Source organism: Pristiophorus japonicus, chromosome 5 (assembly GCF_044704955.1).
Source record: "Pristiophorus japonicus isolate sPriJap1 chromosome 5, sPriJap1.hap1, whole genome shotgun sequence".
NCBI lineage: Eukaryota > Metazoa > Chordata > Chondrichthyes > Pristiophoridae > Pristiophorus > Pristiophorus japonicus.
This window is the reverse complement of record NC_091981.1, coordinates 12,883,546-12,910,277: the sequence shown is the minus strand read 5'-3', so window position 1 is coordinate 12,910,277 and position 26,732 is coordinate 12,883,546. Positions and strand designations below refer to the sequence as shown.

General features: G+C 45.9%; 1 protein-coding gene across 4 annotated transcripts in view; it reads right to left on the bottom strand.

Annotated features, from left to right (window-relative positions):
* The window catches only part of LOC139263747 (cadherin-12-like), a 419,878-nt gene that overhangs the window by 266,576 nt on the left and 126,570 nt on the right, over nucleotides 1-26,732 (bottom strand). The gene's annotated exons all lie outside the window — the stretch shown is intronic.

The window sequence follows — 26,732 nt, the reverse complement described above, 5'->3', positions numbered from 1 at the left end:
TCTCCTGAATGGCTTGGCTCTGATTTTAAGGTTATTTTCCCTTTGTCCTAGAATTCCCCCATCGGAGAAGTCATCTTTTTCGATCTACCCAATCAATTCCTTTCGAAATTCTCAAAACCTCAATCAAATCACCCCTTAACCTTCTATATTCCAGGGAATACAAGCAGAGTTTAGGTCATCTCTCCTCACAATCTAATCCTTGGAGCCCTGGTAACATTCTGGTGCATCTACACTGCACTCCTTCCATGGCCAGTATATCCTTTCTACATTGCGGTGCCCAAATCTGAACACTGTGCTCCAGATGTGGTCTAACCAGGGCTTGGTATAGCTGTAGCATTATTTACAGGAAGCAGTAACCCTCTGTTGAAGTAGCAGCGAGTGAATAAGGATTATATTTGATACAGTATCATCATCATCATCATCGGCAGTCCCTCGAATCGAGAATGACTTGCTTCCCACATCAAAAAGTTCATGGTGTTTCAATGAAGGACGCAAAATTCCAGGTCTCGAACTAAATCTTGAAGGCTGGAAGATGCCTGTGCGTGGAATTTGTTAATGTGTGGTGGCCGTTGCACACCAGCCACGATTTGATACAGTGTAAAATAACTACAAATAGACAAAAATGGATATGAATACTGAATAATGGATGATCTTTGCTGTGCTACAATGGGATATATTCTGAGCACTTAGGCACATATCCACCCAACACATATCTGTACTTCATGAACTAATAGCTTGTTTTTTGCCAGAAAAGGTATTGTTTTCCAATCCATTTCAATCTATAAAAGATAGATGGTGCTGCATTGCGACAAATGAACTATATTAAAATGTCCACGGTTCTGATTTACAAAAATAAAGGCCATGGGGGTAATGAACATCAGGACATAAGAATTAGGAGCAGGAGTTATCCATACTGTCCCTCGAGCCTGCTCTGCCATTTAATGAGATCATGGCTGATATTCGAACTCAACTTCACTTTCCCATCCGATCCCTATATCCCCTGATTCCCAAGAGTTCAAAAATCGATTGAAATTCCTCCTCAGTTCAATCTTCAATGGCCGACCCCTTATCCTGAGACTGTGCCCCCTAGTTCTAAACTCTAGAGCCTGGGGAAACAACCTCTCAACATCTAACAACCGCTCGGCATCAAAACTGGGGCAAAAAGAACTAATTTCGGGGTGCAACATCTTGTACCCAATCTCTGCCAATTACGCGCACCACCATATTGCTAAAGACGGCTTTGCAATCTGGGCAGCTGCCTTATACGTGCAAATACAGGGCCTCAAGCCCTTTTGAGATTCACCTGCCAAAACTGGTTGTTGATCAACGGCTGAAGCTGGACCCGGATGAGTCAAGTATGACATCAACTATGAGTCAGGATAAATGGGTAATTCTCCGGTTGGCAAACAGTAACTAGTGGGGTGCTGCAGGGATCGATACTGGGACCTCAACTATTTACAATCTATATTAATGGCTTGGATGAAGGGACTGAGTGTAATGTTGCCAAGTTTGCTGATGATACAAAGATGGGTGGGAAAGCAAATTTTGAGGAGGACATAAAAAATCTGCAAAGAGATATATGTCATGTATTTCACCATCTTGCAATGACTATAAGTATGTAACTGTAACTCATGCATACTGTACCTGTACCTTTGTAATGCACACCCTGACCACAGGGAGTGAGCTCCTCACCTGGGCTTCCAGGTATAAAAGTGGAGGTCTCACCCAGGATCAGGACTCTTCAGTCCTGGAAATAAAGTAAAGGTCACAGAGTGACCGTGTCTGATATATCCATGCCTCATGTGAGTTTGTAACAAGGTGCTGAGACACGACATCTGGCGATGAGAATCGGGAATCACCGAACCACGAGGATGGCCACCGATGGCACAGAGGAATGTTACTGTGTGGGTGAGGACTGGGACGACTTTGTGGAAAGACTCCAGCAGAGCTTTGTCACAAAGGACTAGCTGAAAGAGACAGCAGCTGACAAGCGGAGGGCGCATCTACTGACCAGCTGTGGTCCACAGACGTATGCGCTGATGCTCGCACCCCAAAAGACAGCAGACAAGTCCTTCGAAGAGCTCAGCCAGCTGATCAGTGGGCATCTCAAGCAGGCAAGTAGTGCACGCATGGCCCGGCACTGGTTCTACTCTCACCTGCGTCGGGAGGGTCAAAACATCTCGGACTTCGTGGCGGAACTGCGGCGTTTGGCCAGTCTCTGTAAGTTCTCCGATGCCTGCAGGGGGGAGATGTTAAGGGACTTTTTCATCGAGGGCATTAATCATGCCGACATTTTCAGGAAGCTCATAAAGACTAAGGATTTGACTTTCGAAGGGGCAGCGTTGATAGCTCAGACCTTCATGGCAGGGGAAGAGGAAACCAAGCTAATTTACACACACAGCCCTGGTTTCAATGTTGAGATGAACCAGGGAGTTAATGTTGTAAAAAGGACACAGAACCCCACAGGCAGGCAAGGGCAATTCGACTACCAGCTCCAGGGTGGGCCTGCAACAGGGACAATGGAATGGGGATCGGCAATTCACGCCATCACGAGGAACAATACATCCTGTGATGGGACAATTAACACCCTCCATCAGAGTGCTTAGAAACAGCCAAACGAGCGATCAGAGAGGAATACCTGGGAATTGTCCTTTTGTTAACAGCAATCTCAGCTCATGTTGGAGATGTGGGGGCAGACACACTGCAAAAATCTGCAGGTTCCAACTTTACACCTGTAGGATTTGTAATGTCCGAGAGCGGAGGAACTCTTTGCGACGCTATCCGGTGGCAAACTTTTTTCAAAATTGGACCTGACCTCAGCTTACATGACCCAGAAGCTGGCGAGTGAGTCGAAGAAGCTGACCACCATCACGACACACAAGGGGTTGTTTGAGTACAACAGATGTCAGTTCGGGATTCACTCGGCCGCTGCGATCTTCCAACGAAATATGGAAAGCCTCCTCAAGTCGATTCCAGGGATGCTGGCCAGGATGCGCAAGAAGGCAGTAGCGAGGCTAGTCTGCGAGACAGATGAACCAGACGAGAGGTCTGAAATGCAGGATGAGGCCTGGGGAACACCCATGGATGCTGAAGTTCAGAGAGTTCATGTGGCCGACATCCACAGCTCGTACACCAAAACACCATCCATGATGACGAAAGTCTTACTGAATGGCATCCCGGTGCACATGGATTTGGATACCGGAGCTAGCCAATCCATCATGAGCGCCCAACAATTTGAGAGACTATGGCCACACAGAGCAAGCAGGCCCAAATTGGAACGCATTGAGGCGCAGCTACATATGTACACCAAAGAGATCATCCCGGTGCTGGGCAGTGCAAACTTGGTGGTCATGCATAATGGATCACAGAACTGGCTACCACTCTGGATTGTTCCGGGAAATGGCCCCACGCTCTTGGGGAGGAGTTGGCTAGCTGAGATGAATTGGAAATGGCGGGATGTGCACGCCATTTCATCTGTGGAGCGAAGTTCATGCTCGCAGGTATTGCAAAAATTCGAGTCACTCTTTCAACCCAGTGTCGGAACGTTCAAGGGCACCAAAGTAGTGATACATCTCATTCCAAATGCCAGACCAGTGCACCACAAAGCCAGAGTGGTGCCGTACGTAATGCGTGAAAAAATTGAAAGTGAACTGGACAGGCTGCTCAGAGAGGGCATAATTTTGCAAGTTGAATTCAGCGACTGGGCAAGTCCCATTGTTCCCGTCCTCAAATCAGATGGCTTGGTCAGGATTTGCGGTGACTACAAAGCCACCATCAACCGAGTGTCGCTGCAAGACCAATACCCGCTCCCGAGAGCGGAGGACCTTTTTGCCACGCTGGCAGGTGGTAAGCTGTTCACGAAGCTGGACCTCACTTCAGCCGACATGACTCAGGAACTGGCTGAAGAATCCAAGTTTCTGACCACCATCACGACACACAAAGGATTATTTGTTACAATAGGTGCCCATTTGCCATTCGTTCGGCAATGGCTATCTTTCAGCGAAACATGGAAAGCTTGCTCAAGTCCATCCCTGGAACGATCGTGTTCCAAGACGACATCCTTATAATGGGTCGAGACACTGAGGAACACCTCCGCAACCTGGAGGAGGTGCGACGCCGATTGGAATGGGTAGGCCTGAAGCTGAAAAAGGCCAAGTGCATGTTTTTGGCCCCAGAGGTCGAGTTCCTGGGCAGGAGGGTTGCCGCAGACGGGATCTGGCTCACTGAATCAAAAACTGAGGCGATTCGCCGGGCGCCCAGGCCTGGCAACGCGTCGGAGTTGCAATCATTCCTGGGACTCTTGAACTATTTTGGGAACTTCCTGCCGAACTTAAGCACATTGTTGGAGCCGTTACACATGCTCCTCCATAAAGGTTGTGAATGGTTTTGGGGGGATTGTCAAGAATGGGCTTTCAATAAAGCGATGAACCTGCTGTGTTCCAACAAACTGTTGACTTTGTATGACCCCTGTAAAAAACTACGGGGTTGGGTGTGTTTTGCAGCAGGGTAATGATGACGGCCGACTTCAACAAATGGCTTACGCCTCCAGGTCGCTCTCCCAGGCAGAGCATGGATACGGCATGGTCGAGAAGGAGGCACTCACGTGTGTGTACGATGTGAAAAAGATGCACCAGTACCTTTTCGGTAGACGGTTCGAGCTAAAGACGGAGCACAAGCCATTAACATCCCTGTTGTTCGACAGCAAGGCTGTCAATGCCAATGCGCCAGCTCGCATACAGCGATGGGCCCTCACGCTGGCTGTGTATGACTACACCATACAGCACCGGCCAGGCACCAAAAATTGTGCTGACGCACTCAGCAGGCTCCCACTGGCCACCACCGAGGGGGCGTCGGAGCAGAGCGCCGAGATGGTCATGGCCGTTGAGGCTTTTGACACTGCGGGCTCCCTCATCACAGCTCACCAGATCAAACTCTGGACTAACAGGGACCCCCTCCTATCGATGATAAAGAAATGTGTCCTGACTGGGGACTGGGCGCCCGCACACAGGGCGTGCCCCGAGGAAGTCAGGCCGTTTCAGAGACGGATGGATGAACTCTCCGTCCAAGCCGATTGCTTGTTATGGGGCAGCTGGGTAGTCATGCCCCAGAAAGGAAGGGAAGCATTCATCAGAGAACTCCACAGCGAGCACCCTGGCCCTCAGGTTAATGAAAGCCATTGCCCGGTCAAACGTGGAGTGGCTGGGGATTGACTCAGATCTGGAACACTGGGTTGACAGGTGCACGATATGTGCCAGCTGGGCAATGCCCCCAGGGAGGCCCCATTCAGCTCGTTGCCCTGGCCCACCAGGCCATGGTCACGTATTCACGTGGATTATGCGGGCCCGTTCATGGGGAAAATATTCCTGATCGTTGCCGATGCATACTCGAAGTGGATCGAGTGCATCATATTGAACTCGTGCATGACATCCATCACTGTGGAGAGTCTGCATACAGTTTTCGCGACCCACGGCTAGCTGGACATCCTGGTCAGTGATAATGGCCCGTCTATTACCAGCCATGAATTCCAGGAGTTTATGTCGGGCAATGGGATCAAGCACGTCCGGACAGCGCCGTTCAAGCCGGACTCCAATGGCCAGGCGGAACGGGCGGTCCAAGTCATAAAACAGGGCATGCTACGCATCCAAGGACCCTCTCTTCAGTACCGCCTATCGCGCCTCCTGCTGGCCTACAGGTCCCGCCCGCACTCGCTCACAGGAGTCCCGCCAGCGGAGCTCCTCATGAAATGCACACTCAAGACGCGGCTGTCCCTCATTTACCCAGCCCTGGCGGACATTGTTGAGGGCAAGCGCCAGTCCCAAACTGAGCTCCATGATCGAGGCTCAAGGGGGAGGTGTATAGAAATAGATGACCCGGTATTTGTTCTTAACCATGCTTTGAGACCCAAATGGCTTGAGGGCACCGTAATTGGCAAAGAAGGAAATAGGATCATGGTGGTCAGACTAAACAATGGGCAGATATGCCGCAAACACTTGGACCAAGTAAAGACAAGGTTCAGTGCAGACATGGAGGAACCGGAAGAAGAGCATGATGAGATAGCACCCACACCACTGCCAGCGCATGAGCAACAAAGACAGCCCTCAGCATGCACAGTCCCTGCGGCCAGCCCGGCCAGGCCAGAATCACCTCAAGTGATAGAGACGCGTGCTGAGGCTCAGCCACCAGAGCCACAACTGCGGCGCTCCACGAGAGAGCGTCGACCACCCGATAGACTTAACCTCTGAAACTAAAAGACCCAAGGGGGGAGGTGATATCATGTATTTCACCATCTTGCAATGACTATAAGTATGTAACTGTAACTCATGCATACTGTACCTGTACCCTTGTAATGCACACCCTGAGGGGACAGAGGGGACAGAGTGTAGTGTAACAAAATTTGCAGATGACACAAAGATTAGTGGGAAAGCGGGTTGTGTAGAGGACACAGAGAGGCTGCAAAGAGATTTAGATAGGTTAAGCGAATGGGCTAAAGTTTGGCAGATGGAATACAATGTCGGAAAATATGAGGTCATCAACCTTGGGGAAAAAAACAGTAAAAGGGAATATTATTTGAATGGGGAGAAATTACAACATGCTGCGGTGCAGAGGGACCTGGGGGTCCTTGTGCATGAATCCCAAAAAGTTAGTTTGCAGGTGCAGCAGATAATCAGGAAGGCGAATGGAATGTTGGCCTTCATTGCGAGAGGGATGGAGTACAAGAGCAGGGAGGTCCTGCTGCAACTGTACAGGGTATTGGTGAGGCCGCACCTGCAGTACTGCGTGCAGTTTTGGTCACCTTACTTAAGGAAGGATATACTAGCTTTGGAGTGGGTACAGAGACGATTCACTTCGCTGATTCCGGAGATGAGGGGGTTACCTTATGCTGATAGATTGAGTAGGCTGGGTCTTTACTCATTGGAGTTCAAAAGGATGAGGGGTGATCTTATGGAAACATTTAAAATAATGAAAGGGATAGACAAGATAGAGGCAGAGAGGTTGTTTCCACTGGTCGGGGAGACTAGAACTAGGGGGCACAGCCTCAAAATATGGGGGAGCCAATTTAAAACCGAGTTGAGAAGGAATTTCTTCTCCCAGAGGGTTGTGAATCTGTGGAATTCTCTGCCCAAGGAAGCAGTTGAGGCTCGCTCATTGAATTTATGCAAATCACAGATAGATAGATTTTTAACCAATAAAGGAATTAAGGGTTATGGGGAGAGGGTGGGTAAGTGAAGCTGATTCCACGGCCAGATCAGCCATGATCTTGTTGAATGGTGGAGCAGGCTCGAGGGGCTAGATGGCCTACTCCTGTTCCTAATTCTTATGTTCTCATGTTCTTATGCTGACCACAGGGAGTGAGCTCCTCACCTGGGCTTCCAGGTATAAAAGGGGAGGTCCCACCCAGGATCAGGACTCTTCAGTCCTGGAAATAAAGTCAAGGTCACATACTGACCGTGTCTGATATATCCATGCCTCGCGTGAGTTTGTAACAAGGTACAGAGACACTACAATATAGACAGGCTACATGAATGGGCAAAAATTTGGCAGATGGAATATAATGTGGGAAAATGTGAGGTTATCCAATGTGGCAGAAATAATAGAAAAGCAAATTGTAATTTAAATGGAGAAAAATTGCAAAGTGTTGCAGTACAGAGAGACTTGGGTGTCCTTGTACATGAAACACAAAAAGTTAGTATGCAGGTACAGCAATTAATCAGGAAGCCAAATGGAATGTTGGCCTTTATTGAAAGGGGGATAGAGTTTCAAAGCAGAGAAGTCCTGCTGCAACTGTACAGGGTATTGGTGAGGCCACACCTGGAGTACTGCATACAGTTTTGGTCTCCGTATTTAAGGAAGGACATACTTGAATTGGAAGCTGTTCAGAGAAGGTTCACTCGGTTGATTCCGGAGATGAGGGGGTTGACTTATGAAGATAGGTTGGGTAGGTTTGGCCTATGCTCATTGGAGTTCAGCAGAATGAGGTGATCTTATTGAAACTTATAAAATAATGAGGAGGCTCGACAAGGTGGATGCAGAGAGGATTTTTCCACTCATTTGGGTAAACTAAAACAAGGGGACATAGTCTTAGAATAAGGGGTCACTCATTCAAAACTGAGATGAGGAAAAAAACATTTTCTCTCAGGGTTATAAATCTATGGAATTCTCTTCCCCAGAGAGCTGTGGAGGCTGGGTCATTGAATATGTTTAAGGCGGAGATCGACAGATTTTTGAGTGACAAGGGAGTAAAGTTTATGGGGAGCGGGCAGGGAAGTGGAGCTGAGCCCAAGATCAGATCAGCCATGATCTTATTGAATGGCAGAGCAGGCTCGAGGGACCAAATAGCCTACTCGTGCTCCTATTTCTTATGTTCTTATGACATCTTGCACCCTGCAATATCATTTCTCTTTCCATCTCACTTCAGGTAGCTCATTCCTCATCTTTCTAAAGCCTGCCCCATCCCAATCTGGTCACCCTTGCCATTGCACTTAACTTTTATCCCTTTCTTTCTGGATGTCAAACCTGGTCATAATGTGGTGGTTACATCATCCCGAGCTGCTCACCCACTACTTGACTCACCTACTTGATCTATTTCATTATTCATAGCCAGCTGTTTGTTTCATTTAATAGATACAACACAAGAGAAAATAAATAGATCCAGATAATTGCCTGGTGCATGATATTTAAGTGACAGTCTTTCTCTAAAATAACTTTGTTATTTACCTCATCAACAATATTACATAATTACGGCCATATACCAGAAATTCTCCATCAGTATTGTTGTTAAGGCATTTGTGTCATTGGTCAAATACCGCCCTAAGTGGAGGAAGAGCATCCGGGAGGGTGCTGAGCACTTCGAGTCACGTCGCCGAGAGCATGCAGAAAGCAAGCGCAGGCAGCGGAAGGAGCGTGCGGCAAACCAGACTCCTCACCCACTCTTTCCTTCAACCACTGTCTATCCCACCTGTAACAGAGACTGTAATTCCTGTATTGGACTGTACAGTCACCTGAGATCTCACTTTTGGAGTGGAAGCAAGTCTTGCTCGATTTCGAGTGAATGCCTATGATGATGATGATGTTTCATTGTCTATGTACCTTTTAAGAAAACTGAATTTGATAGCCTGGCCACTACCCAAGATATCAGGGCCATGCAATGGGAGATAAGCAAAGATCTGTAGATGGCTACAATCTTTTGATAAGATCACTTGAAAGCCAAAGAATACCTTGTATCAGATGGCATATGTGGTATGAGTGTACAAATGAATTTGCACTGAAGAACGGGTCTCAGACTTACTCAGTTACATGACAACAGCAAGATATGAAATGGTTGATGAGCTTCAGGAGAGTGAGATTGCTTTTAATGCATTGATACATACTGTGTCGAGAAACTATCTAAATAATGAAACAATCAGGATAGAGTTCAACACACTGGTACCTGATAGAGGGATTGAAATTGAAGTTCAAGTGGAGAGTTACATGGAATTTGGACTGGGACAATTAAAAACCAGGGGGAAATACATTTAGCAAGAATTATCCACAAGATAGATATGAGTAAAAATTAAGATCTGAAGATTCTGTTAAATCCATGACTTATTGATTAGATGTTAAACTGTAATGTCGTTTTAAATGATTGAGAGATTGAATCTAACTCTAACTGTAATACTTGCATTTTGTAGGTAACAGAGTGTGGGAAAAGCAAGTACGAGTCCAGTATGAGGTGGTTTTGATGTTGCCTCCTGTGTCACTACTACAACTACCATGCACTATGGGTCTAACAGGACCTGTCCTCTTGCGCTTACTATATCAGCACACCCTTACATTTGTATTATTTCACCCACTCTGGTAGTTCTCCAACTTGTAATGATAGTGTATTTAATATATGTCTATGGCTAACTGGTGCTAAAAAAACAATATTTTAATTGAGCACACCTAAAGATAAGATCCAAAGCAACACAGAGGAGACTCCCAGGCAGGATAAGATCAGGAAAAATAAAAGAGAGGATACCCCAGGCGGGGCAAAATTGGAACATCAGGACAGTGAATGGAACTTAAGTAAGAGGTCGGAGGTTGCTCTGCCCCCTCAAAAGGTGTGGACTGTAAGTGTTGTATACGCAAGCACTCTAATAATGACTCCATGAGATAAGGGTATAGTACTTGAACTCTCGTGACCTTAGTACTTTATTGCAGCTCCGAGAATGAGGACATCAAGAAGTGAGCTACTTTTATACTTGGTTACCTGCAGTGTACAGGTGACCCTTAGATCTCCAGCAGCAGTACCCTCTGGTGGTATAGGTATAGTGTATACAGGGTGCAGGTATATTCAGTGGTCTAGTGTTACAGTACATACATTAACATAACAGTAAGAAAGGGGAAATCTTCATTTCTGAGTCTTCCTACTAAGTAACACCCAACTGGTAAAAGCAACAAGCAAATAACTTGGCAAAGCTAGAGCAGTCAAACGCTGATTGGGAGAAGTCAATATTTCCTTCTCAAAGAATGGAATGTAAGAAATCATGAATTGGAAAAAATAACTTGAGACCAACAAGTCTCTTCAGATTGGTGTTAGAATTGAAGATACATTCCATGGTATAATAGCTAAACCTATGTGAACATCGTGAAGGTAAATAACTGATAACGGGCAGCTCCAAACATCTGAAGGCCAAGATTGGCCTGTCTGACTCCAACTTTGGGAGGATGTGAAAAGGACAGTTCCACCCAAGAGTTGAGACAAAGAACCTGACATATCATAGGTTAAATAGTCCTGCCAATAGCCTACCCAGGCCCACCCCTAAAAAGAGAATAAAAGAAAGACCCAGAAGGTGTTTCAGGGCAGGCAGTGATGATCGGGACCAACACTAGCTATTTGTCATGGTCATACGTCTACTATGTCTACCCTAAATGTTTTTTGTGTTTGACTATATTTGAACTATCAGTCCTTTAATAAATTGCTTTATAACACCCAAGACCTTTTGGGTATCTGTGATTGACCTGAATCGTACACAATGAATGTACAGCACAGGAACAAGTCATTCAGCCGAACTGGATGTCGGTGTTTACACTACACACAAGGCTCCTCCCACCCAACTTCATCTAAACCTATCAGCATGTCCTTCTATTCCTTTCTCCCTCGTAACAAGTTTTACGTTCTAATCATGCTCTGGGTGAAGAGGCTTCTCCTGAATTCCTCATTGGATTTATTCCCACTCTTCGGGATCACACTCCGGGGACTTGAGCACATAAATCCAGGCTGGCACTCCAGTGCAGTGCTGAGGGAGTGCCGCACTGTCAGAGGTGCCATCCTTCGGTTGAGATATTAAACCGAAGCCCCGTTTGCCCTCTCAGGAGTGCGTAAAAGATTCCGTGGCACTGTTTAGAAGAAAAGCAGCGGAGTTATCCCCGGTGCCCTGGCCAATATTTATCCCTCAATCAACAGAACAAAAGCAATTTTACTGGTCATTATCACATTGCTGTTTGTGGGAGCTTGCTGTGTGCAAATTAGCTGCCGCATTTCCCACATTACAACAGTGACTACACTTCAAAAGTATTTCATTGGCTGTAAAACGCTTTGAGACGTCCGGTGGTCATGAAAGGCGCTTTATAAACGCAAGTCTTTCTTTCTTATTAATGATTATCTTATATTTATCATCCCTAGTTTTGGATTCCCCGACAAGTGGAAACATCTTCTCTGCATCTATCGTATCCAACCTCTCCATAATTTTATAGACATCTATTCAGTCATCCCTCAGTCTTCTCTTTTCTACCGAAAAGAACCCCAGCCTGCTCAATCTTCTCTGAGAGTTATAAGCTCTCTACGTTCTGGTACCCTTGTAAATCTTTATTACACCTTCTCCAATTTCTCTATATCCTTTTTATAATGTGGAGACTAGAAATATGCACAGTACTCAAAGTGGGGCCTAACCAAAGCTCCAAATCAATTTTAGTTATTCCACGCTTGGTTTCCAGTATTTTAATGCTGCAGTCTGGGTTTCTGCTAGGCAATATTAGCTTTTATACTGCCCAGTTGAATTTGTAATTCTTCAGTCCAGGAGAGCACAGCTCTTTACCCAATATTTCAAACGTGAATATTTAATTGTACTTGTGCGCCATGCAATGCTAACTCTGCTTGATGCAAGTCTGCCTGCTCCCAGGAACTGTCAGAACATTTCCCTTCAGGGGTCAGATTGGGACATGGTTCAGGATATACTGTAACTTCAGCTTAAATGCACCAGGACGCCAAAGTTCCAATATTAATGGGACTGAAATCGCCCAGTCAGGGATGAAACAGCAGTGTTCCTCATTGTTTATGTAACTGATTTAACTAACCTTTTTAATGAAAAAAGGAATACTTGCATTTCTGTAGCTCCTTTCATGTCCCAAAGCACTTTACAGCCAATGAAGTGTAGTCACTGTTGTAATGTGGGAAACGCAGCAGCCTATTTGAACACAGCAAGCTCCCACAAACAGCAATGTGATAATGACCAGATCATTTTTTTTGTGATATTGATTGAGAGATAAATATTGGCCAGGACACCGGGGAGAACTCCCCTGCTCTTTTTCAGAATAGTGCCATGGGATCTTTTACGTCCACCTGCGAGAGCAGATGGGGCCTCGGTTTAACGTCTCATCCTAAAGACAACAACTCTGACATTGCAGCACTGCACCGACTGTCAGCCTAGATTTTTGTGCTCCAGTCCCTGGAGTGGGACTTGAACCCACAACCTTCTGACTCAGAGGCGAGAGTGCTACCCACTGAGCCATGGCTGACAGGAAAACTGGAAAACTGCAATTAAATTTGGATTGGGTGGAACTGAAGACAAATGGTTATAAATAAGCACAAACGAAAAAACATATAATGGGAACCCATATGATATAGATGACTTGCAACTCTATTAATTCAACCTAATAGCATGTGACTCAAGTGGTAGAACTGTCTATAATTTGTTTTGAGCATTTAGCTCCAACATACACTACAGAATACATCATACAAAATATGATGTAGTACCACTTATACAAGATGTAGTTCTAAACTTACTATCTATTTTATAAATGGAAGGATTATTGGCTGAAGATAAATGCGAATAAAAATTTGATAGTGAGACATGGGTGATGTGAATGACAAAAATGAGCAGTACTTAAAGACCACTCATCCATTAGAGCAGAATCATATGCTCACTTATCGGCAAAGCATAATTGCAAAAAATTAAATAGCTGACAGGAAAATTAATATGCAAATTGCAAAACGTGGGAAAGAGATTCAACTGAATAAAGGAAGGCACGGGAGTCGAGGAGGATTTTCATCGGGTTAAATATGAAATTCTGTGGTGGAAGTTACAGGCGGCTAACACTTCAGTGAGGACGTGAAACGCGAATGGCAAAAATGACATGGGAACAGTGGCAGTTAGAGACGGGATACAGATACAAAGAAACAGACAATGTTTATCTGGTCATCATCACATTGCTGCTTGTAAGATCCACAAACGTTTGTCGGATGTGAATAAGTTACTGCTTTTAGGCTAACTTCATCGATTCCAGTGGGCTGGGCATAGGGAAATAATGTCGCAGAACTGAATCTCGAACCCGCAGTCCCTTCAAATGTGGCTCCCTTCTGGCAATGGGGGCTCTGTGGCTTGAAGTTTGTGATCTTGGTGATAGCGAACTGGCAGCTTTTGCCGTCATTCCACCGTTGAAACTAACCAACTTCAGGATTTAGCGCCTGGGCAGCCGAATGTGGAAATCCTGAAGTTGCAGCCTGTCATTCACTGCTCCGACACGGGCCGCACGGAGGTGCGGTGATTGCTGTTGTGGTGGAGAAGCGGCGAAAGATCGTGGCGGAGGAGCGGTGTGAGATCGCAGCGGAAGCGAGGCGAATGTTTGGCGGAGGAGTGGCGAGAGATCATGGTGACGATGTGGTGAATGTTTGTGGTTGAGGAGCGGTGAGAGATTGTCGCGGAGGTGCGGCAAACGAGGGTACGGGGCCCAGAAGAGCCGAGGGCCATGGGGCAGCACAGGCCAGCCCACACTGCGATATGTGTGAGCACTAGGTCCATACAGCAGGGCAGGTCTCCAGTCGTCCTGGTTAACCCTTGCCACTGGATAAAGGCCGAGCTCTGTCAAGCACGTGGGGTGGCTGGTGTGTAACAGCCACCACATGTTAAAAAAATCCATGCACAGGCATCTTCCACCCCTTCGATTGGAGTTCAGGACTGGAACATCGAATCCCTCATTGAGACATCTGTGAACTCATCACTTTTGGTACGGAAGCCAGTCATCCTCGTTCGAGGGACCGCCTATGATGATGATGATGCTTCTGGGAGCTTGCAGTGCGCAAATAGGCTGTCACCTTTCCTATATCACAACAGATTTTCATTGTTGGTGGACGCCGACTGGGCCGTTTAACGCCCTCAGCAAAAGGCCGGGGGCATTTTAACGGCTGGGTGTCATCGGGTGAAGAGCGAGCTCAATGGCAGCTCGCCGATGGGGGGGGGGGGGGGGAGTGGCGGAAAATCTGGCAACTCCATCACTTTGGAATCAAAGATGGCAGGAGGCGAGCGTAGAGGGCGGGAAGATATTTGTTGGGCGAACGCAAGCATTTATGGAGGGCTCTTCTTGGCCTTACAGAGATCAGCATCACAGATGTTGTGTCACTTTTACCGAGCAGCTGTAATAGTCCCTCTAAGGAGCTTTGGTTCGGCTGCTCTTTGCCTAGTATTAACCAGCGGAGCCTGCACAGTACCTAAAAACTGCACCTGCGTCCGACAGCTACACGAATGATACCCGGACTTCAAGGGTTAAGTTATGAGGAGAGATTACAGAAACTAGAGTTGTATTGCCTAGAATTTAGAAGGTTAAGGGACGATCTGATGGAAATTTTCAGGATATTAAGGGGAACAGGTAGGGTAGATAGAGAGAAATTATTTCTGCTGTTTGGGTGCTCTAGGGCTAGGGGGCATAGTCTAAAAATTAGAGCCAGACCTTTCAGGGGTGAAATTAGGAAACACCACTACACACAAAGGTTGGTAGAAGTTTGGAACTCTCTTCCACAAATGGCAATTGATGCTAGATCGATTGTTAATTTTAATCGGAGATTGATAGCTTTCTGTTAACCAAAGGTATTAAGGGATATGGGCCAAAGACGGGTATGTGGATTTAGGTCGCAGATCAGCCATGATCTTATTGAATGGCGGAGTAGGCTCGAGGGACTGAATAGTCTCCCCCTGTTCCTGTGTCCCAAACAAAATGAGGTACTTCCATTTTACAACCACTTAAAATGCTTTTGACAATGTCGTTAAAGCAATCATCATCCAAGGAAATATAAACTTCTTTGTGACAGAGTGAGATATATTTTCCTTTGTTTGGAAAGTAAAACGAACAATTCTTCATGAAAGGTAATAGAAACCAATGCAGGCCAGAAATTGCGATGTGGGAGCTTACTCGCGTTCCTATGTTCCTCTTTACAATATACATCAATGATTTGGATGAAGGAATTGAGTGTAATATCTCCAAGTTTGCAGATGACACTAAACTGGGTGGCGGTGTGAGCTGTGAGGAGGATGCTAAAAGGTTGCAGGGTGACTTGGTTAGGTGAGTGGGCATATACAGTATAATGTGGATAAATGTGAGGTTATCCATTTTGGGGACAAAAACACGAAGGCAGAATATTATCTGAATGGCGGCAGATTAGGAAAAAGGGAAGTGCAATGACACCTGGGTGTCATGGTTTATCAGTCACTGAAAGTGGGCATGCAGGTATAGCAGGCAGTGAAGAAGGCAAATGGTACGTTAGCCTTCATAGCTAGGGGATTTGAGTATAGGAGCAGGGAGGTCTTACTGCAGTTGTACAGAGCCTTAGTGAGGCCTCACCTGGAATATTGTGTACAGTTTTGGTCTCCTCATCTGAGGAAGGACGTTCTTGCTATTGAGGGAGTGCAGCGAAGGTTCACCAGACTAATTCCAGGGATGGCTGGACTGTCATATGAGGAGAGACTGGATCAACTGGGCCTTTATTCACTGGAGTTTAGAAGGATGAGAAGGGATCCCATAGAAACCTATAAGATTCTGACGGGACTGGACAGGTTAGATGCGGGAAGAATGTTCCCAATGTTGGGGAAGTCCAGAACCAGGGGACATAGTCTTAGGATAAGGGGTAGGCCATTTAGGACTAAGATAATGAGAAACTTCTTCACTCAGAGAGTTGTTAACCTGTGGAATTCCCTGCCGCAGAGAGTTGTTGATGCCAGTTCTTTGGATATATTCAAGGGGGAGTTAGATATGGCCCTTATGGCTAAGGGGATCAAGGGGTATGGAGAGAAAGCAGGAAAGTGGTACTGAGGGAATGATCAGCCATGATTTTATTGAATGGCGGTGCAGGCTCGAAGGGCCGAATGGCCTACTCCTGCACCTATTTTCTATTTTCTATGTTCCTATGTTCCTAAAATGGCACAAGACCTTGATTAGCATGTTACAAGTTGGTTATTCCCTAATACAAGTGGCATTCTGGCAAGAGGTTTAGGCATGAGAGCTGAGCACTAAGTTCAGCGCTGCAATTTTGGGAGCGCAAATGACCCTACATGCCTAGCAGAGGGCATGAAAATTGGCTCCAGCAAACAAATTGGAATAGTTTATTCACTGTTGAAGAATTGTACGAAGGGTAGCAATGTTGGTAATAACAACAGAGGAGAAAGTGAGATCGTTGAAGATAACGAACAGCATAGTGAATTATTGTAGTGGAGCCATGAACATGGAACCAATTTGTGGTTCAGTGGGCAGCATCCTCACATGAGTCAGAAAGGTTGTGGCTTCAAGTCCCACTTAAGAGACTTGAGCACAGAATTCTAGGCTGACTGTGCGGAGGGAGTGATGCACTCGGAGGTGCCGTCTTTTGAATGAGACGTTAAACCGAGGCCCCGTCTGCTCTCTCAGGTTGACGTAAAAGATCCCATGGCACTCTTTCGAAGAAGGGCAGGGGAGTTCTCCCCATTGTCCTGGCCAATATTTATCCCTCAATCCACATCACAGAAAATCTGGTTATTATCTCGCTGCTGTTTGTGGGAGCTTGCTGTGGGCACATTGGCTGCCGTGATTCTCACATTACAACAGTGACTACACTGCAAAAGTAGTTCCTTGGCTGTAAAATGCTTGGGGGCATCCTGAGGTCGTGAAGGATGCTATATAAATGCAAGTCTTTCTTTTTATTTTTAGAAAAGATAGCAGGGTAAGGGCTAGAAATTGTGCAGCGCCCGTTTGGGGCGATAACTTTTGTGGACGTGTGAAAGTGTAGGTAGGCGCTACGCAAGGGCATCCGATGCGAACTTCTGGTTTATTGCTCCAGGAGGCAAGGGGAGAACTAAAATCAAGCGACACTGCTTTCCTTGGGGCGCTAAACGGAGAAGGAATGGCAGATCAGTAACACAATGTCCCGCGCAGCGCTGCCGGGATCAGAGGAACCTTCTATCCCTAAACGGGAAGGGTCATTGCTGAGGTCATTTCAAGGTAAGGCTGGGATTGGTCGGCGACAGCACCTGCGATCCACAAAGAGCAGCCCCAAGCGCTCGAAGAGAGCGCAGGGCTCATCAATCGCGGGATGGAAAAATGCAAGAATCAACACACTGGGCAAGAGAATAACATTTATGCCGACCTGACCACTGATGCCTTTAATTACCATTCCCCAAGCAGCCGACCGAGGTCACACCGCCTCATGCAGCTGCCATTGTCAGCGCCCGGCGATGCTGCAGGGGGCGGGAGCGAATTTAAGATCCGGGGCAATAATTGGGCGCTGCGTACCAGATTACATCCCCATCTCTGGGGCGCTGGCGATCGACGTGGTAAGTTTTAGCGCCACTGAAGTCCGCGGGTGTTGGTAATTTCAGCCGTTAGTGCCCCGTTAGCACCCCCATAGGTGCTAACTAGAGGCGCAAAGGAGGCCAATTTCTCCCCCTAAGTGTTAACCTTCTTGGGTGACAAACGGGAAGAGCAGTTTTCCATAGAAATGGAAAGCAGGTAAGCGATTTGCAACGTCATGTTACTGTCCACTGGTTAGAAAGTGAAAATTCTCTCCAGAATAACTGGGTGACATCAATTAGTGCAGGGAGACTCGGACTGAATAAAACTATGAGGGAACATATGAAAAGTGGTGTTTGACTGAGCGTGATTCCTCTTTCATTCTGCCTGATCGTATTTACAATAAAAATAGTATTAGATGGAACAGATGTTTTGAAGTATCTGGTCGCAGCTGTATTTTTCAACCCATTATCCTTGCTAAAAGAGGAAACCTATCTTTAGTGAAGACAAGAGACAATCTAAAAAGCAATCTAAAATTATATAAAACTGTATTATACCTTTATGGCATAAAACATAACCATATCAATGTTGTACAGTATTTGTCATGTATTCAACTATCATTGTAACCCATGTATAAGCTGACCTAAGTTGTACACCTTGAGAACATTGACCACAAGGGGGTGAACTTGTGGGAGACACTCCTAACCTGGACTTTCAGGTATAAAAGGGGAAGCTCCACCCACCTTCATCACTTGAGGTCTTGGTAATAAAGGTAACTGGTCACAGAGTGACCTTCTCTCAAGTATGGGCCTCGTGTGCATTTATACTGTATATAAGGACATATCAGTATTAATAGCCAACTGTTTCAAACAGCATTGTTTTTTTTATCATGAGTAACTATTCCTAACCTGCAGTGATTATTTCATTTTTGTTTCTTGAATATTCACTACCTCAACTTTTTCCAAAGTGATGCAATTGGTCTAACTGGAAAAAGCAAGCAAATATTAGATCACCAGCTTATTATTCATGACTATATTTTCCCTAGAGTTTAGAATTTTGGTGTCATCTCTATCAAATCATCTTTAAACATTTAATTTAACCATATACAATTTAAGTCACTATTTTGATTTGCCAGATTGAAACTCATAGGAGGAAAAATTCGGGACGCTAAGAACATAAGAAATAAGAGCAGGAGTAGGCCATATGGCCTCTCGAGCCTGCTCCGCCATCTAATAAGATCATGGCTGATCCAATCATAGACTCAGCTCCACTTCCCCGCCCGCTCCCCATAACCCCTTATCGCTCAAAAATCTATCTATTTCTGTCTTAAATTTATTTAATGTCCTGGCTTCCACAGCTCTCTGAGGCAGCAAATTCCACAGATCCACAACTCTCAGAGAGAAATTTCTCCTCATCACAGTTTTAAATGGGCGGCCCCTTATTCTAAGATCATGCCCTCTAGTTCTAGTCTCCCCCATCAGTGGAAACATCCTCTCTGCATCAACCATGTCAAGCCCCCTCATAATCTTATACATTTCGATAAGATCACCTCTCATTCTTCTGAATTCCAATGACTAGAGGCCCAACCTACTCAACCCCCTCATCTCTGAAATCAACCTAGTGAACCTTCTCTGAACTGCCTCCAAAGCAAGTATATCCTTTCATAAATATGGAAACCAAAACTGCACGCAGTATTCCAGGTGTGGCCTCATCAATACCCTGTATAACTGTAGCAAGACTTCCCTGCTTTTATACTCCATCCCCTTTGCAATAAAGGCCAAGATTCCATTGGCCTTCCTGATCACTTGCTGTACCCGCATACTATCCTTTTGTGTTTCATGCACAAGTACCCCCAGGTCCTGCTGTACTGCAGCACCTTGCAATCCTTCTCCATTTAAATAATAACTTGCTCTTTGATTTCTTTCTGCCAAAGTGCATGACCTCACACGTTCCAACATATACTCCATCTGCCAAAAGTTTGAACAATTAGCGCAAACGTTTTCAAACTTAAAAAAATGTCAGCGTTTGCGCTCTAGGAAGGAAGTGGAGTGCTAAATCAGATGCTCCACTTCCTTGCTGGAGCGCAAGAGGCAGCGGGCGGAGTGGTGGATGGAGCAGGGCTGTACAATGGGCCGTGCAGCACTGCCACGTTGGAAGGCTCCTACCTTCCCTTAAAGGGAAGGGTCTTCACCGCAAAAGAAGAATTGCCTTCTCTCCGACGGCAGCCACAATCAGCCCGATGCACAGTGCCGGCCTGATTGATCGCGGGCAGAAAACAAGGACAAAAATTGAAAGAGAGATTGATTTTTTTTTTGTTTGTTTTAAACTTACCTCAGCCACCTCACCTTTAAGCATCGGCCCTGAAGTGGCCGGACTCCTGATGAATGCCTTCCGCAGCTGCCGGTGCTTTTAATCCAAGGGCAGGGAGAGTTCTGTTTGGCCCCAGCATCGCGCTCCCGCCCCGGGACCAACCCTCAAAGGAAGCTGAGTGCCGCAGACAGATCTCCGCTTCCTAAGAGGGGCGGTGGGCCAAATTCCGCATAAGGGGTGGGACCTCCGGTCCGGGCGATAAAAGTCCCGGCCCAGGAAGGTTGTTGCCCCCGATCAGAGCGAGGGGCAATTTTGCCCCCTATAGATTGTGATACACCAGGTATCGCATATGTGTGGGCCAACCTCGATAGACCAGAGGGTCTGTACTTTCTGTCATTGTTCGTAAATCCATTTATAAGTAGACGTGAAACAAAAAATTATTTTCCTCACCATTTTTTTTCTGACTGAATTCGTACTGGTACATCGATTTTTGTCAAATTAACTTTGTGCATCCTGTACTATTCTATATAACATTTCTTTGTGCTTATATCGAATGTTGCAACGCTGTTCGTGAATGGTCTACTCCACCTCAAGGAGTTATCTTGTAAAATCTGTTGCGTGATTATTGACGAATAATCGCTTAAATTAATAATTGAAACTTCCTTTAGTCCCAATAATCTTTTTATCCTGGCAAGTGCTCAACAACGTACAGGCTGCATTCTGAGCAGTTGCACCAATGCTCTCCAAAAACGATGTAGGGTCAGTGGGTGGATTTGCATGGGGCTAGGAATCGACACCACGACAGAAACATTATGAGTGCTCATGTGCCTCACACTGCCATAAACCCCCAAATCTGCCTTCTATCCTGGGATGCGGAGGTGCTTAGCCACAAGTCCCCAAGACAGGGGACCAGCACATAGACATTTAATTCCTCTTTCAGATACCCGTTTCCCTCTCTGCCTCGCTATCTCACTTTCCTCCTTCAAGTCACTCCGTAAATCCTACCTCTTTGGTCACCTCCCCCGCCACCCACCCCGCAACTGCGCCCCCTGACATGGAGTCCACACTTGCATCCTCCTGAAGGCCCAAACTTCTCAGCTGACTGAGCCTACTGGTTTCCAGAAATAAGGCAGGCCTCATATAAACAACAACAACAACTTATAGTTATATAGCGCCTTTAACGTAGTGAAACATCTTAAGGTGTTTTACAGGAGTATTATGAGATAAAAAATATATATATTTTGACACCGAGCCACATCAGTAGAAATTAGGGCAGGTGACCAAAAGCTTGGTCAAACAGGTAGGTTTTACAGAGTGTCTTGAAGGAGGAAAGAGAGGTAGCGAGGCAGAGAGGTTTAAGCAGGGAGTTCCAGAGCTTTGGGTCTTGGCAACAGAAGGCACGGCCACCAATGGTTGAGCGATTATAATCAGGGATGCTCAAGAGGGCAGAATTAGAGGAGCGCAGACATCTCAGGGGGTTGTGGGGCTGCAGGAGATTACAGAGATAGGGAGGGTGGCGAGGGTCATGGAGTGTTTTGAAAACAAGGATGAGAATTTTGAAATTGAGGCGTTGCTTAACCGTGAGCAAAGAAGGTCAGCGAGCCCAGGGCTGATGGGGGAGCGGGACTTGGTGCGAATTAGGACACGGGCAGCCGAGTTTTGGACCATCTCTAGTTTACATAGGGTAGAAAGTGGGAGGCCAGCCATGAGTGTGCTGGAATAGTCAAGTCTAGAGGTAACAAAGAAATAAAGAATGTCCCCAGGGCCGGATAGTCTGCATCCCTGAGTACTTAAGGAAGTGACCTTAGAAATAGTGGATGCATTGGTGATCATTTTCCAACAGTCTATCGATTCTGGATCAGTTCCTATGGATTGGAGGGTAGCTAATGTAACCCCACCTTTTAAAAAAGGAGGGAGAGAGTAAACAGGGAATTATAGACCAGTTAGCCTGACGTTGGTAGTGGGGAAAATGTTGGAATGAATTATTAAAGATATAATAGCAGCACATTTGGAAAGCAGTGACAGGGTTGATCCAAGTCAGCATGGATTTATGAAAGGGAAATCACGTTTGACAAAATGTCTGTAAAGGTTAGGTGAGTGGGCAAATGCATGGCAGATGCAGTATAATGTGGATAAATGTGAGGTTATCCACTTTGGTGGCAAAAACATGAAGGCAGTATATTATCTGAATGGTGACAGATTAGGAAAAGGGGAGGTGCAATGAGACCTGGATGTCATGGTACATCAGTCATTGAAAGTCAGCAGACAGGTACAGCAAGCGGTGAAGAAGGAAAATGGTATGTTGACTTTCATAGCGAGAGCATTTGAGTATAGGAGCAGGGAGGTCTTGCTGCAGTTATACAGGGCCTTGGTGAGGCCACACCTTGAATATTGTGTACAGTTTTGGTCTCCTAATCTGAGGAAGGACATTCTTGCGATTGAGGGAGTGCAGCGAAGGTTCACCAGACTGATTCCCAGGATGGGAGGGCTGACATATGAAGAAAGATTGGATCGACTAGGCTTATATTCAATGGAATTTAGCAGAATGAGAGGGGACCTCATGGAAACATTAAAAATTCTGATGGGATTGGGTAGGTTAGATGCAGGAAGAATGTTCCCGATGTTGGGGAAGTCCAGAACCAGTGGTCACACGCTAAGGATAAGGGGTAAGCCATTTAGGACCAAGATGAGGAGAAACTTCTTCACTCAGAGAGTTGTGAACCTGTGGAATTCTCTACCGCAGAGAGTTGTTGGGGCCAGTTCGTTAGATATATTCAAAAGGGAGTTAGATGTGGCCCTTACGGTTAAAGGGATCAAGGGGTATGGAGAGAAAGCAGGAACGAGGTACTGAGGTGAATGATCAACCATGATCATATTGAATGGTGGTGCAGGCTTGAAGGGCCGAATGGCCTACTCCTGCACCTATTTTCTATGTTTCTATGTTTTCATGTCCAGGTGAGCTTTGGTATAAATTAAATCCGAAGAGAATCTGTCACTAGTCCAACAATGTACTCCAAATTGAATATCAGGGTTGCATCTCCTGCTGTGTGATATTTATTGTGTAAGTGAAAAGCACATTCTGTTCTGTGACATTCCAATTTACAGCTGAAATATTTTTCATACTGTGAATTTACAACTGCTAGAATTGGATTGAGACGGCCCAAAACTAATCTTGCTGAGGCACTTAGACCCAGCAGAAGAAGGGGAGATTTTTATCAATCCGGAAAAAATTTGAACCTCGGCTTCGGAGATCAGAGGACATTGTCAACCTACTGTATCACCCAATCATTCTGCAACCCATAATTGATAATGGTGTCTCTCAATTGCTCGCCAATTCAATCACTCACTACTGCTTCATTTCATTAAGTATTAAAGAGGCACTTTTCAGATGGCAGTCACAATGCTTGAAAAATATCTTGATGACTGTGGCTCAAAGTGAGGTGTCAGACATTGCATTTCTTGGGACACCTCCACCAGTCGAAATTGGTAGAGATTTGGCCACGAACTATTAAACAGGAGCGATGATTGGAAAAAAGTGCAATCTGCTATACTTCCTTTCTCCAGCTCTTGCAAATTGTTTCACCTTTCACCTCAATGCAGAACAAAAAAAAAAATGGGCTGAAATGATTGAGGGCGGAGTAGGACTCTGCCAATGCGTTCAGAGGGAATCGGCAGCCTGTTCCACACACTGATTGTAGTCAATGGAAACAAAATATAGCCTCGTGGAGAACAGGTTGATTGTTCACCGTGAGAAAGAAATAAAGAAGGAAGACTTGCATTTATATGGTGCCTTTTACGACCACCAGACGTCTCAAAGCGCTTTACAGACAATTAAGTACTTTTTCAAGTGTCGTCACTGCTGTAATGTGGGATACGCGGCAGCCAACTTGCGCACAAGCAAACTCCCACAAACAGCAATGTGATAATGACCAGATAATCTGATTTAGTGATGTTGATTGAGGGATAAATATTGGCCCCAGGACACCGGGGATAACTTCCCTGCTCTTCTTCGAACGAATGTCGTGGGATCATTTACTTCCACCTGAGAGAGCAAACGGGGCCTCGGTTTAACGTCTAAGCCGAAAGGCGGCATCTCCGACAGTGCAGCACTCCTTCAGTACTGCACTGGAGTGTCAGCCTAGATTTATGTGCTCAAGTCCATAGAAGGGGGATTTGAACCCACATCCTTCTGACTCAGAGGTGAGAATTTGACCACTTGGCCACAGCTGACACCCAACTAATCTACTTGTCATAGTGGAGCTGGGTTCAGTCACAGAAGCAACAATAGCCAGACCTTTTCACCCTCTCGTATCAAGGACAAAAAAGTATGAGATAGAAAACAGCAAATAAAACACTTTAAACAAACAGAAGGCAGAGTCGGAGAATAGATGGTTGGTTACTTATGAAGCTTTTCTTTCAGCGAATTGTTAGGTTGGGTAGTGTGCATATAGCAGGGGTGAGCTTCAAGAAGATCCTCCTGTCTAAACGTCCATTCCATTGACAAATCTATAAGCCAGATGGGCTACTCCTTTCATTGTAATTTTAATCTCATATTTTTAATCTTGAATTTCAATTTTAGTCTGCATGGAAAATGTAATTTAGTTAGTGTAAATACAATAAGGATGAAATTGACTTTTGCCAGCAGCAAAAACATAGAAACATTGGGCCCAAGTTTCCACATGATTTGCGCCTGATTTTTTAGGAGCAACTGGTGGAGAACGGACTATCTTAGAAATCGCAATTCTCCACATTTTTTTTTTTGCAGTTCTCGTCAGTTAGAAGAGTTTCACTTTGGAACAGAATTTTTTTCTTCAAAAGGGGGCGTGTCCGGCCACTGACGCCTGATTTCAAAGTTTCCACAGTGAAAACGTACTCCAAACTAACTTAGAATGGAGCAAGTGAAGATTTTTGTAGAACTGAAAAAACCTTGTCTACACATTAAAAAATCAGGCGCAGGTTACAAATTAGGCGTCCGGAACGAGGTGGGGGGGGGGAGGGGGGGGGGAAGGGAAGTCATTAAATTCGATAATAAATCCTTATTTATACTTCTACAAATATTATACAAATAAATCCAACCTGAATAAACATTTATAAGCAAAGAAAAGATTAAATAAACCATCTTCCTACCTGTGTGAAAGTGCTTCAGCCAGGGAGAATGTTGCAGGAAGCCTCACAAGTTGAGGCAGCCGTTCGTTCCGGCGGGGGGGGGGGAGGGAGGAGGCAGCCGTTCCCGATGGCAGGCGGGGGGGGGGGGCGGAGGGAGTGCGGGCCCGACCGACCGACTGACTGACCGACCGAACGCAGCGGGGGGGGGGGGGGAGGAAGCCGTTCTAGACGGCGGGCGGGGGGGGAAGGAGACAGTGAGAAGGCTGCAGAAGCCTCACAAGTTCAGCAGCCATTCCCCGACGGCAGGGTAGGGAGGCCGTCGGGAAACGGCTGCCTCAACTTTCTGAGGCTTCCTGCAGCCTTCTCACTGCTGCAAGAAGCCTCAGTGCTGATGAGCTGATGGCAATGTGCTTTTATTAAAAAATGTTCAAAAATTAAACAGCTACAAAGAACTACAAAAATGGCCGAGTGCCAATGTTTCCTTCACACTGCGCATGCGCGAACGCTCCAACGCGCACGCGCAGGGTTGCCGGCAGGAAAAAAACTAATTTAAATGGTACCCACCCCCTCCCACTTACAAAATCGGCACGAGTGGTAGGCTCCGTCCCCCTGGGCGCCGCGCCAAACAGACATGGAGCTGCAGGGCGCTCCAGAATTGCGCGTTTTTTTTCCGGTGCGAAAAACGGGCGCCCAGCTCGGAGGGGCGCCTGTTTTTTATCGTGTGGAAACTTGGGGCCATAGAAACACAGAAAATAGGTGCGGGAGTAGGCCATTCGAGCCTGCACCACCATTCACTAAGATCATGGCTGATCATGCACTTCAGTACCCCTTTCCTGCTTTCTCTCCATACCCCTTGATCCCTTTAGCCGTAACGGCCACATCTAACTCCCTTTTGAATATATCTAACGAACTGGCCTCAACAACTTTCTGTGGTAGAGAATTCCACATGCTCACAATTCTCTGAGTGAAGAAGTTTCTCCTCATCTCGATCCTAAATGGCTTACCCCTTATCCTTAGACTGTGAGCCCTGGTTCTGGACTTTCCCAACATCAGGAACATTCTTCCTGCATCTAACCTGTCCAATCCCGTCAGAATTTTCTATGTTTCTATGAGATCCCCTCTCATTCTTCTAAATTCCATTGAATATAAGCCTAGTCGATCCAGTCTTTCTTCATATGTCAGTCCTGCCATCCTGGGAATCAGTCTGGTGAATCTTCGCTGCACTCCCTCAATAGCAAGAATGTCCTTTCTCAGATTAGGAGACTAAAACTGTACACAATATTCAAGGTGTGGCCTCACCTTGCTCATATACACAAATCCTCTTGCTATGAAGGCCAACATGCCATTTGCCTTCTTCACCGCCTGCTGTACCTGTAGGCCAACTTTCAATGACTGATGTACCATGACACTCAGGTCTCGTTGCACCTCCCCTTTTACTAATCTGTCACCATTCAGATAATAATATGCCTTTCTGTTTTTACCACCAAAGTGGATAACCTTACATTTTTCTACATTATACCGCATCTGCCATGTATTTGCCCACTCAC